Source organism: Bufo bufo, chromosome 6 (genome assembly GCF_905171765.1).
Source record: "Bufo bufo chromosome 6, aBufBuf1.1, whole genome shotgun sequence".
Taxonomy (NCBI): Eukaryota; Metazoa; Chordata; class Amphibia; order Anura; family Bufonidae; genus Bufo; species Bufo bufo.
In genome coordinates, this window is record NC_053394.1 from 131,548,532 (window position 1) to 131,559,502 (window position 10,971).

Consider the following 10,971-nt stretch of genomic DNA (forward strand, 5'->3'; position numbering starts at 1 on the left):
AAGTTATTGCTGCCAAAGGAGGTTCAACCAGTTATTAAATCCAAGGGTTCAAATACTTTTTCCACCTGCACTTTGAATATTTACATGGTGTGTTCAATAAAAACATCGTAACATTTAATTCTTTGTGTGTTATTAGTTTAAGCAGACTGTGATTGTCTATTGTTTTGACTTAGATGAAGATCAGATCACAATTTATGACCATATCATTCCAAAGGGTTCACATACTTTTTCTTGCAACTGTATATCAGTTTTGCTCTGCTACTCCTGGTCTATATCATCCTGCCCACAAACCTGTCACGCAGAGGCAGTCGCAAGTTAGTGTTGTGTAACTTGCGTGTCAGCCAAACAAAAGTAGGCACCATGTGTCCTGTCATATTAGGGGTATACTCAGTGTTGGACTGGGATACCTAGGGCCCACCAATAAAACTCATTCTGGGGGGCCTACTGTACAGCGACATTCAAATACTACCTGCTCAAACAGAGGCAGACAGAAACAAGACGCTACAAAATTATTGATTATAGGGTCCCTGCAACAACTTCAAAAGGGGAGTCCCAGGGAAGAGAAGATACTGGTTGGCCTGCCTCTATGCCTAGAGGCCATCTTAACCTTCCGATGCGTCTACTGTATAATAACCTGGATAGTCTACCCAGTTTTTTATATTGATGCAGGTTATTGGAGATGCTGTGCTGGTGGACTGTGGGCCCACCTTTCGCAGGGGCCCACCTGTTCTCCTGTGGGCCAGTTCGAGCCTGGGTATACTACATAGATATGTAATAACTGCTTACTAGTTCACCTTTTATTGAATTTACACATACAGTATACCAGTTACACATAAATGTCTTAATATACACATACTATCAGAGTCACCCAGAGTGTGACTAGACCCTGACATAAAATGCACCAACGTTTGATGGATTCTGGCAAATTTTTTGCCCAACTTGTTTTAGAAAAATACACTGCGCCTAATGCGCAAGGGGACACAGCTTAGCAGGAAAGAGGCATGTCCTATGAAGCTAAATTTTGAACCAAGATTGTGCCAAAATTTGGCATGAAAGTAGAAACCAAGCAGGAAGGAATCAGTCCACCACAGTCACAAGTGCACAGAGAAAACAGCAGAAGACACATTCCACAGATGGTAAGAAAAATCTTCATAATTTATTGTCACATCCTTAAAATCATCAGAAGGATTAAAAAAAGAAGCTTATTTGTTTCAAACAACTAAATATTTGTCCTTAATCGTAGCAAAGTCTTTCAAGAAAGCATCCTTTTATAATCCTTGTGATGATTTTAAGGATCAAGATTTCAGACATGCTGGAGAATTTTTCTTATCATCTTTGGAATAAAATTGCTTTACAAAGTTAGCCAACCAACAGGTGGTATAATGATAGACAAAAGAGTCTAGCCATGCACCAAATTTATCATCTACCATGAGACACTGTGATTAATTTGGCACATCTTTAGAATGGCTTGCCTAAGTTTACGCTCAATGCATTTTATACAAGATTAGTGTATCTGTCCAAGTATTCCCAAAATGGAGCAGAAGGTCTCTGCAGCTCCCCTGCAAGCCCTTTGGCAAACTAAGGGTGGACAAATACACATTAAATACATGTTTGTTTGTTTTTTCCCCCTTCCCCCTCTTCAACCCTTCCAGAATAAGACAAAGCAACAGGGAAGGTACAAGGGCTTCGCAAATTTATACTGCTGTTAACTATTTATATTGTTAATGTAAAGAGAAAATTTGGAAAAAATGAAAAAGATTGTTAATTACTGATATACTTGTATCTATTAAAACTAATAAAGATATATTAAAAAAATAAAATAAATACATGTCGGACAACAGTTATTTAATGGAGAGAGTAAGAAATCCAACAAGTCTGATCCTTTTTTCCCACTAACATTGAGAAAGACGAAGGCGGCCCCCAAAAAGGATGGGCACCATGACGGAAACCTGGTAAACCCCATTATAGTCAATAGTGTCCCTCATGTGATGGATCTATCCGCGTCATGAACTCTGTAATTCTGTTTTTTTTTTCCATTTTTCAGAAAAGTGGAAAGCCCAACACAGATGTGAAGCTTCAGTGTTTGGCGGTCTAATGTAAGTTCTCTCCATTATAGTGTTATGGCCCTTGGGAACTAAACTGTTCAAATATCCCTAAATGGTGTGAAGTGGGACTTGAATGGAAGTATATAAGAAGCTACCTTTTAAGACTTAACAACTCAAGGACATATAGATATATTGTATAAAATGAGGTTACACTTTCCACATCCACAACTGAAATGGAGGTTGTAGGAAATGTACATTATAATTATACTCAGAAAAATGAGAATAAATATAAAGGCTAAATGTGTTCAGTATTTCAATTTTAGTTGTAAAATAACATCTTTTGGCTGGCACTTCCAATAGCAACATGCATGTATAGAAGTACATGACTAAGACACATCACTGTGAAGTGTCATTCCTTGTATAAGAGGGTGACATTCTCTATACTGCCCAGTACAGCAGCATTTAGGTCTGACTCACCCACCTCAGAACAATACATCAAAATGGTACTTTCATGCATACAAGTTCTTTATTCTTCAGTTAATAGCTAAAATCTGGTCTCTACAGCAACTGGCTGCAATGAGTGGGTTGAAGGACATTTCTTTGTATATACTCAAAGCAAAATGGCTTTCAATTTCATAGTATGGTGATGAGGCAAGATGAGGAATAACATAACTATGACAGGTAGCAATACAGAGAGCTCAAATGTTCTGCATGGATCTAGGAACAAAGAGCATATGTGTCAAAAAGGCATCCGCTGGAGACAGGAAGCCCTGTTAGGAACACTGTACAGTTAAGGGCTACTGACTCAGCCTTTGCCAAAATTCAAGAGACTCTTAAACATTAGAGATGGCCTTGCGGTTCGCCCAGCGGTCGTTTTGCGGGGAACTTTGCGTGTTCGCAATTCACAGAACATGCGAACATAAGGCGATGTCCGCCGGTGCCATATTCTTTTGCATTGCACCGAACTTTGAACCAGGACACATCCATCAGGTGGGATAGGACAGCCAATTGAGACATTTAAACACATGGACACACCCCCACCCTATAACAGAACCCGATCTGGCAGCCATTTTACATTCTGTGTTTTGCCAGTGTAGGGAGAGGTTGCTTTGTGGAGCAGGGACAGGCTGTTAGGGACACCAAACGCTAGCTAATAGGGCCACAAAAGTCCTTTAAAAAACTCCTGGTATAGGTGTGCTATCGATAGGTGTGATATACTGAGGGGTGTGATATACAGTCAGGTTCATAAATATTGGAACATTGACACAATTCTAACATTTTTGGCTCTATACACCACCACAATGGATTTGAAATGAAACGAACAAGATGTGCTTTAACTGCAGACTGTCAGCTTTAATTTGAGGGAATTTACATCCAAATCAAGGAATTACAACAGTTTGCATATGTGCCTCCCACTTGTTAAAGGACCAAAAGTAATGGGACAGAATAATAATCATAAATCAAACTTTCACTTTTTAATACTTGGTTGCAAATCCTTTGCAGTCAATTACAGCCTGAAGTCTGGAACGTATAGACATCACCAGATGCTGGGTTTCATCCCAGGTGATGCTCTGCCGGGCCTCTACTGCAACTGTCTTTAGTTCCTGCTTGTTTTAAGGCATTTTCCCTTCAGTTTTGTCTTCAGCAAGTGAAATGCATGCTCAATCAGATTGAGGTCAGGTGATTGACTTGGCCATTGCATAACATTCCACTTCTTTCCCTCTGTGGTTGCTTTTGCAGTATGCTTTGGGTCATTGGCAGATAATGTTGCCCGAAACACTTCAGAATTCATCCTGCTGCTTTTGTCAGCAGTCACATCATCAATAAATACAAGAGAACCAGTTCCATTGGCAGCCATACATCCCCACACCATGACACTACCACCACCATGCTTCACTGATGAGGTGGTATGCTTAGGATCATGAGCAGTTCCTTTCCTTCTCCATACTCTTCTCTTCCCATCACTCTGGTACGAGTTGATCTTGGTCTCATCTGTCCAAAGGATGTTGCTCCAGAATTGTGAAGGCTTTTTTTAATGTCATTTGGCAAACTCTAATCTGGCCTTTCTGTTTGTGAGGCTCACCAATTGTTTACATCTTGTGGTGAACCCTCTGTATTCACTCTGGTGAAATCTTCTCTTGATTGTTGACTTTGACACACATACACCTACCTCCTTGACAGTGTTCTTGATCTGGCCAACTGTTGTGAAGGGTGTTTTCTTCACCAGGGAAAGATTTCTTCGGTCATCCACCACAGTTGTTTTCCGTGGTCTTCCGGGTCTTTTGGTGTTGCTGAGCTCACCGGTGCGTTCCTTCTTTTTAAGAATGTTCCAAACAGTTATTTTGGCCACGCCTAATGTTTTTGTTATCTCTCTGATAGGTTTTTTTTTTTTTTTTTCAGCCTAATGATGGCTTGCTTCACTGATACTGACAGGTCTTTGGATCTCATTTTGAGAGTTGACAGCAACAGATTCCAAATGCAAATAGCACACTTGAAATGAACTCTGGACCTTTTATCTGCTCATTGTAATTGGGATAATGAGGGAATAACACACACCTGGCCATGGAACAGCTGAGAAGCCGATTGTCCCATTACTTTTGGTCCCTTAACAAGTGGGAGGCACATATGCAAGCTGTTGTAATTCCTACACCGTTCACCTGATTTTGATGTAAATACCCTCAAATAAAGCTGACAGTCTGCAGTTAAAGCACATCTTGTTCGTTTCATTTCAAATCCATTGTGGTGGTGTATAGAGCCAAAAATGTTAGAATTGTGTTGATGTCCCAATATTTATGGACTTTACTGTACTTATAATATACTTTCTAACATAGATAGTATATTATACTGCATTTGTATTGTGCAGCAGTTGTGTGCGGTTCTGCTGCGATACCGCAGCTATATAGAGGGACAAGCGCTATTGGAAAAACTATTTGCAACGGGTGTGATATACCTGTTGCCCCCAAAAAAACTGATTGAGGGGTGTGATATACCTGCTTCCACAAAATACTGATTGACGGCTGCGATGTACCTGCTGCCCCAAATAAACAGGGTAGTATGATATAACTGTGGTGGCAAAAAAAATGGACGGGTATAATATACCTGCTTCCACAAAATACTGATTAAGGGGATTGATATACCTGCTTCCACCAAATATTGATTGAGAGCTGCGATATACCTGATTCCACAAAATACTGATTAAGGGGTTTGATATACCTGCTTCCACAAAATACTGATTGAGGCCTGCGATATACCTGCTTCAACAAAATACAGATTAAGGGGTTCGATATACCTGTTTCCACCAAATATTGATTGAGGCCTGCGATATACCTGCTTCCACAAAATGCTGATTAAGGGGATTGATATACCTGCTTCCACTAAATATTGATTGAGGCCTGTGATATATCTGATTCCACAAAATACTAATTAAGGGGTTTGATATATCTGTTTCCATCAAATATTGATTCAGGCCTGTGATATACCTGCTTCCACAAAATACTGATTAAGGGGATTGATATACCAGCTTCCACATAATACTGATTGAGGGCTGCGATATACCTGCTTCCACAAACTACTGATTAAGGGGTTCGATATACCTGTTTATACCAAATATTGATTGAGGCCTGCGATATACCTGCTTCCACAAAATACTGATTAAAGGGTTTGATATACCTGCTTCCACAAAATACTGATTAAAGGGTTTGATATACCTGCTTCCACAAAATACAGATTGAGGCCTGCGATATACCTGCTTCCACAAAATACTAATTAAGGGGTTCGATATACAGTACAGACCAAAAGTTTGGACACACCTTCTCATTCAAAGAGTTTCCTTTATTTTCATGACTATGAAAATTGTAGATTCACACTGAAGGCATCAAAACTATGAATTAACACATGTGGAATTATATACATAACAAACAAGTGTGAAACAACTGAAAATATGTCATATTCTAGGTTCTTCAAAGCAGTGGCGTTGCTAGGGCTGGTTTCACCCGGTGCGGTAGAAAATGGTGTCACCCCTCCCCGAAGCAAATTTTTTAGCCATATATGGGGGCTATGGTGGTGCTACTGCCATAGGGGGCATCCGTTAGCTCAGCAGACCCCCCCTAGCAGTCAGAGCCTGGTCTCGGGAGGGGCACTTCCAGATTATATTCTGTCCGCCGCCACAAAACAATGGTGCTTATAGAACAGACTACACAGTGTAGCGGTATACTGTATATTGTGGGGCACAGTGTAGAGGTATACTGTATATTGTGTGGCACAGTGGAGAGGTATACTGTATATCATGGGGCACAGTGTAGCGGTATACTGTATATTGTGGGGCACAGTGTAGAGGTATAGTGTATATTGTGTGGCACAGTATAGCGGTATACTGTACATTGTGGGGCACAGTGTAGCGGTATACTGTACATTGTGGGGCACAATGTATAGGTATACTGTATATTGTGTGGCACAATGTAGAGGTATACTGTATATTGTGTGGCACAGTGTAGCGGTATACTGTATATTGTGGGGCACAGTGTAGAGGTATACTGTATATTGTGGGGCACAGTGTAGAGGTATACTGTATATTGTGTGGCACAGTATAGAGGTATACTGTATATTGTGTGGCACAGTGTAGCGGTATACTGTATATTGTGGGGCACAGTGTAGAGGTATACTGTATATTGTGGGGCACAGTGTAGCGGTATACTGTATAATGTGTGGCACAGTGTAGCGGTATACTGTATAATGTGTGGCACAGTGTAGCGGTATACTGTATATTGTGTGGCACAGTGTAGCGGTATACTGTATATTGTGTGGCACAGTGTAGCGGTATACTGTATATTGTGTGGCACAGTGTAGCGGTATACTGTATATTGTGTGGCACAGTGTAGCGGTATACTGTATATTGTGTGGCACAGTGTAGCGGTATACTGTATATTGTGTGGCACAGTGTAGCGGTATACTGTATATTGTGTGGCACAGTGTAGGCTATATGTGTATAACAAACATATTTCACATAAAAACTTAGTTACTTGGCTTGGCCCTTGGGGATCTCGGACGCCACTTCAACACTTTGGCCGGGGGCTCGGCGGAGCTGATGTTGTGTTTTATCCTAATGAGAAAGATTTCATAATAAGGATTTGGAGAAGGGGCAGAGGGATAGCAGAGCAGGGAGAGGCTGGTGCTGCTACTAGGGGGTCATACCATGTGGGAGTAATAAAGCCCACCATAATGCCCCCTCCCCCCCCCCCCTAGTAGAAATAATTCTCCTTTTAATGTGACAGTGCAAAAAATACCCCCTTGTAATGCCCCCAGTTGAGCTAATGTCCCCATAGTGCCCCCATAATGTCCCAGTATAAAATACCCCTATACAGGGAGTGCAGAATTATTAGGCAAGTTGTATTTTTGAGGATTAATTTTATTATTGAACAACAACCATGTTCTCAATGAACCCAAAAAACTCATTAATATCAAAGCTGAATATTTTTGGAAGTAGTTTTTAGTTTGTTTTTAGTTTTAGCTATTTTAGGGGGATATCTGTGTGTGCAGGTGACTATTACTGTGCATAATTATTAGGCAAATTAACAAAAAACAAATATATACCCATTTCAATTATTTATTTTTACCAGTGAAACCAATATAACATCTCAACATTCACAAATATACATTTCTGACATTCAAAAACAAAACAAAAACAAATCAGTGACCAATATAGCCACCTTTCTTTGAAAGGACACTCAAAAGCCTGCCATCCATGGATTCTGTCAGTGTTTTGATCTGTTCACCATTAACATTGCAAGCAGCAGCAACCACAGCCTCCCAGACACTGTTCAGAGAGGTGTACTGTTTTCCCTCCTTGTAAATCTCACATTTGATGATGGACCACAGGTTCTCAATGGGGTTCAGATCAGGTGAACAAGGAGGCCATGTCATTAGATTTTCTTCTTTTATACCCTTTCTTGCCAGCCACGCTGTGGAGTACTTGGACGCGTGTGATGGAGCATTGTCCTGCATGAAAATCATGTTTTTCTTGAAGGATGCAGACTTCTTCCTGTACCACTGCTTGAAGAAGGTGTCTTCCAGAAACTGGCAGTAGGACTGGGAGTTGAGCTTGACTCCATCCTCAACCCGAAAAGGCCCCACAAGCTCATCTTTGATGATACCAGCCCAAACCAGTACTCCACCTCCACCTTGCTGGCGTCTGAGTCGGACTGGAGCTCTCTGCCCTTTACCAATCCAGCCACGGGCCCATCCATCTGGCCCATCAAGACTCACTCTCATTTCATCAGTCCATAAAACCATAGAAAAATCAGTCTTGAGATATTTCTTGGCCCAGTCTTGACGTTTCAGCTTGTGTGTCTTGTTCAGTGGTGGTCGTCTTTCAGCCTTTCTTACCTTGGCCATGTCTGTGAGTATTGCACACCTTGTGCTTTTGGGCACTCCAGTGATGTTGCAGCTCTGAAATATAGCCAAACTGGTGGCAAGTGGCATCTTGGCAGCTGCACGCTTGACTTTTCTCAGTTCATGGGCAGTTATTTTGCGCCTTAGTTTTTCCACACGCTTCTTGCGACCCTGTTGACTATTTTGAATGAAACGCTTGATTGTTCGATGATAACGCTTCAGAAGCTTTGCAATTTTAAGAGTGCTGCATCCCTCTGCAAGATATCTCACTATTTTTGACTTTTCTGAGCCTGTCAAGTCCTTCTTTTGACCCATTTTGCCAAAGGAAAGGAAGTTGCCTAATAATTATGCACACCTAATATAGGGTGTTGATGTCATTAGACCACACCCCTTCTCATTACAGAGATGCACATCACCTAATATGCTTAATTGGTAGTAGGCTTTCGAGCCTATACAGCTTCCAAATGCAAATAGCACACTTGAAATGAACTCTGGACCTTTTATCTGCTCATTGTAATTGGGATAATGAGGGAATAACACACACCTGGCCATGGAACAGCTGAGAAGCCGATTGTCCCATTACTTTTGGTCCCTTAACAAGTGGGAGGCACATATGCAAACTGTTGTAATTCCCACACCGTTCACCTGATTTTGATGTAAATACCCTCAAATAAAGCTGACAGTCTGCAGTTAAAGCACATCTTGTTCGTTTCATTTCAAATCCATTGTGGTGGTGTATAGAGCCAAAAATGTTAGAATTGTGTTGATGTCCCAATATTTATGGACTTGACTGTACTTATAATATACTTTCTAACATAGATAGTATATTATACTGCATTTGTATTGTGCAGCAGTTGTGTGCGGTTCTGCTGCGATACCGCAGCTATATAGAGGGACAAGCGCTATTGGAAAAACTATTTGCAACGGGTGTGATATACCTGTTGCCCCCAAAAAAACTGATTGAGGGGTGTGATATACCTGCTTCCACAAAATACTGATTGACGGCTGCGATGTACCTGCTGCCCCAAATAAACAGGGTAGTATGATATAACTGTGGTGGCAAAAAAAATGGACGGGTATAATATACCTGCTTCCACAAAATACTGATTAAGGGGATTGATATACCTGCTTCCACCAAATATTGATTGAGAGCTGCGATATACCTGATTCCACAAAATACTGATTAAGGGGTTTGATATACCTGCTTCCACAAAATACTGATTGAGGCCTGCGATATACCTGCTTCAACAAAATACAGATTAAGGGGTTCGATATACCTGTTTCCACCAAATATTGATTGAGGCCTGCGATATACCTGCTTCCACAAAATGCTGATTAAGGGGATTGATATACCTGCTTCCACTAAATATTGATTGAGGCCTGTGATATATCTGATTCCACAAAATACTAATTAAGGGGTTTGATATATCTGTTTCCATCAAATATTGATTCAGGCCTGTGATATACCAGCTTCCACAAAATACTGATTGAGGGCTGCGATATACCTGCTTCCACAAACTACTGATTAAGGGGTTCGATATACCTGTTTATACCAAATATTGATTGAGGCCTGCGATATACCTGCTTCCACAAAATACTGATTAAAGGGTTTGATATACCTGCTTCCACAAAATACTGATTAAAGGGTTTGATATACCTGCTTCCACAAAATACAGATTGAGGCCTGCGATATACCTGCTTCCACAAAATACTAATTAAGGGGTTCGATATACAGTACAGACCAAAAGTTTGGACACACCTTCTCATTCAAAGAGTTTCCTTTATTTTCATGACTATGAAAATTGTAGATTCACACTGAAGGCATCAAAACTATGAATTAACACATGTGGAATTATATACATAACAAACAAGTGTGAAACAACTGAAAATATGTCATATTCTAGGTTCTTCAAAGCAGTGGCGTTGCTAGGGCTGGTTTCACCCGGTGCGGTAGAAAATGGTGTCACCCCTCCCCCCCCCACCCCCTCCCCGAAGCAAATTTTTTAGCCATATATGGGGGCTATGGTGGTGCTACTGCCATAGGGGGCATCCGTTAGCTCAGCAGACCCCCCCCTAGCAGTCAGAGCCTGGTCTCGGGAGGGGCACTTCCAGATTATATTCTGTCCGCCGCCACAAAACAATGGTGCTTATAGAACAGACTACACAGTGTAGCGGTATACTGTATATTGTGGGGCACAGTGTAGAGGTATACTGTATATTGTGTGGCACAGTGGAGAGGTATACTGTATATCATGGGGCACAGTGTAGCGGTATACTGTATATTGTGGGGCACAGTGTAGAGGTATAGTGTATATTGTGTGGCACAGTATAGCGGTATACTGTACATTGTGGGGCACAGTGTAGCGGTATACTGTACATTGTGGGGCACAATGTATAGGTATACTGTATATTGTGTGGCACAATGTATAGGTATACTGTATATTGTGTGGCACAGTGTAGCGGTATACTGTATATTGTGGGGCACAGTGTAGAGGTATACTGTATATTGTGGGGCACAGTGTAGAGGTATACTGCATAT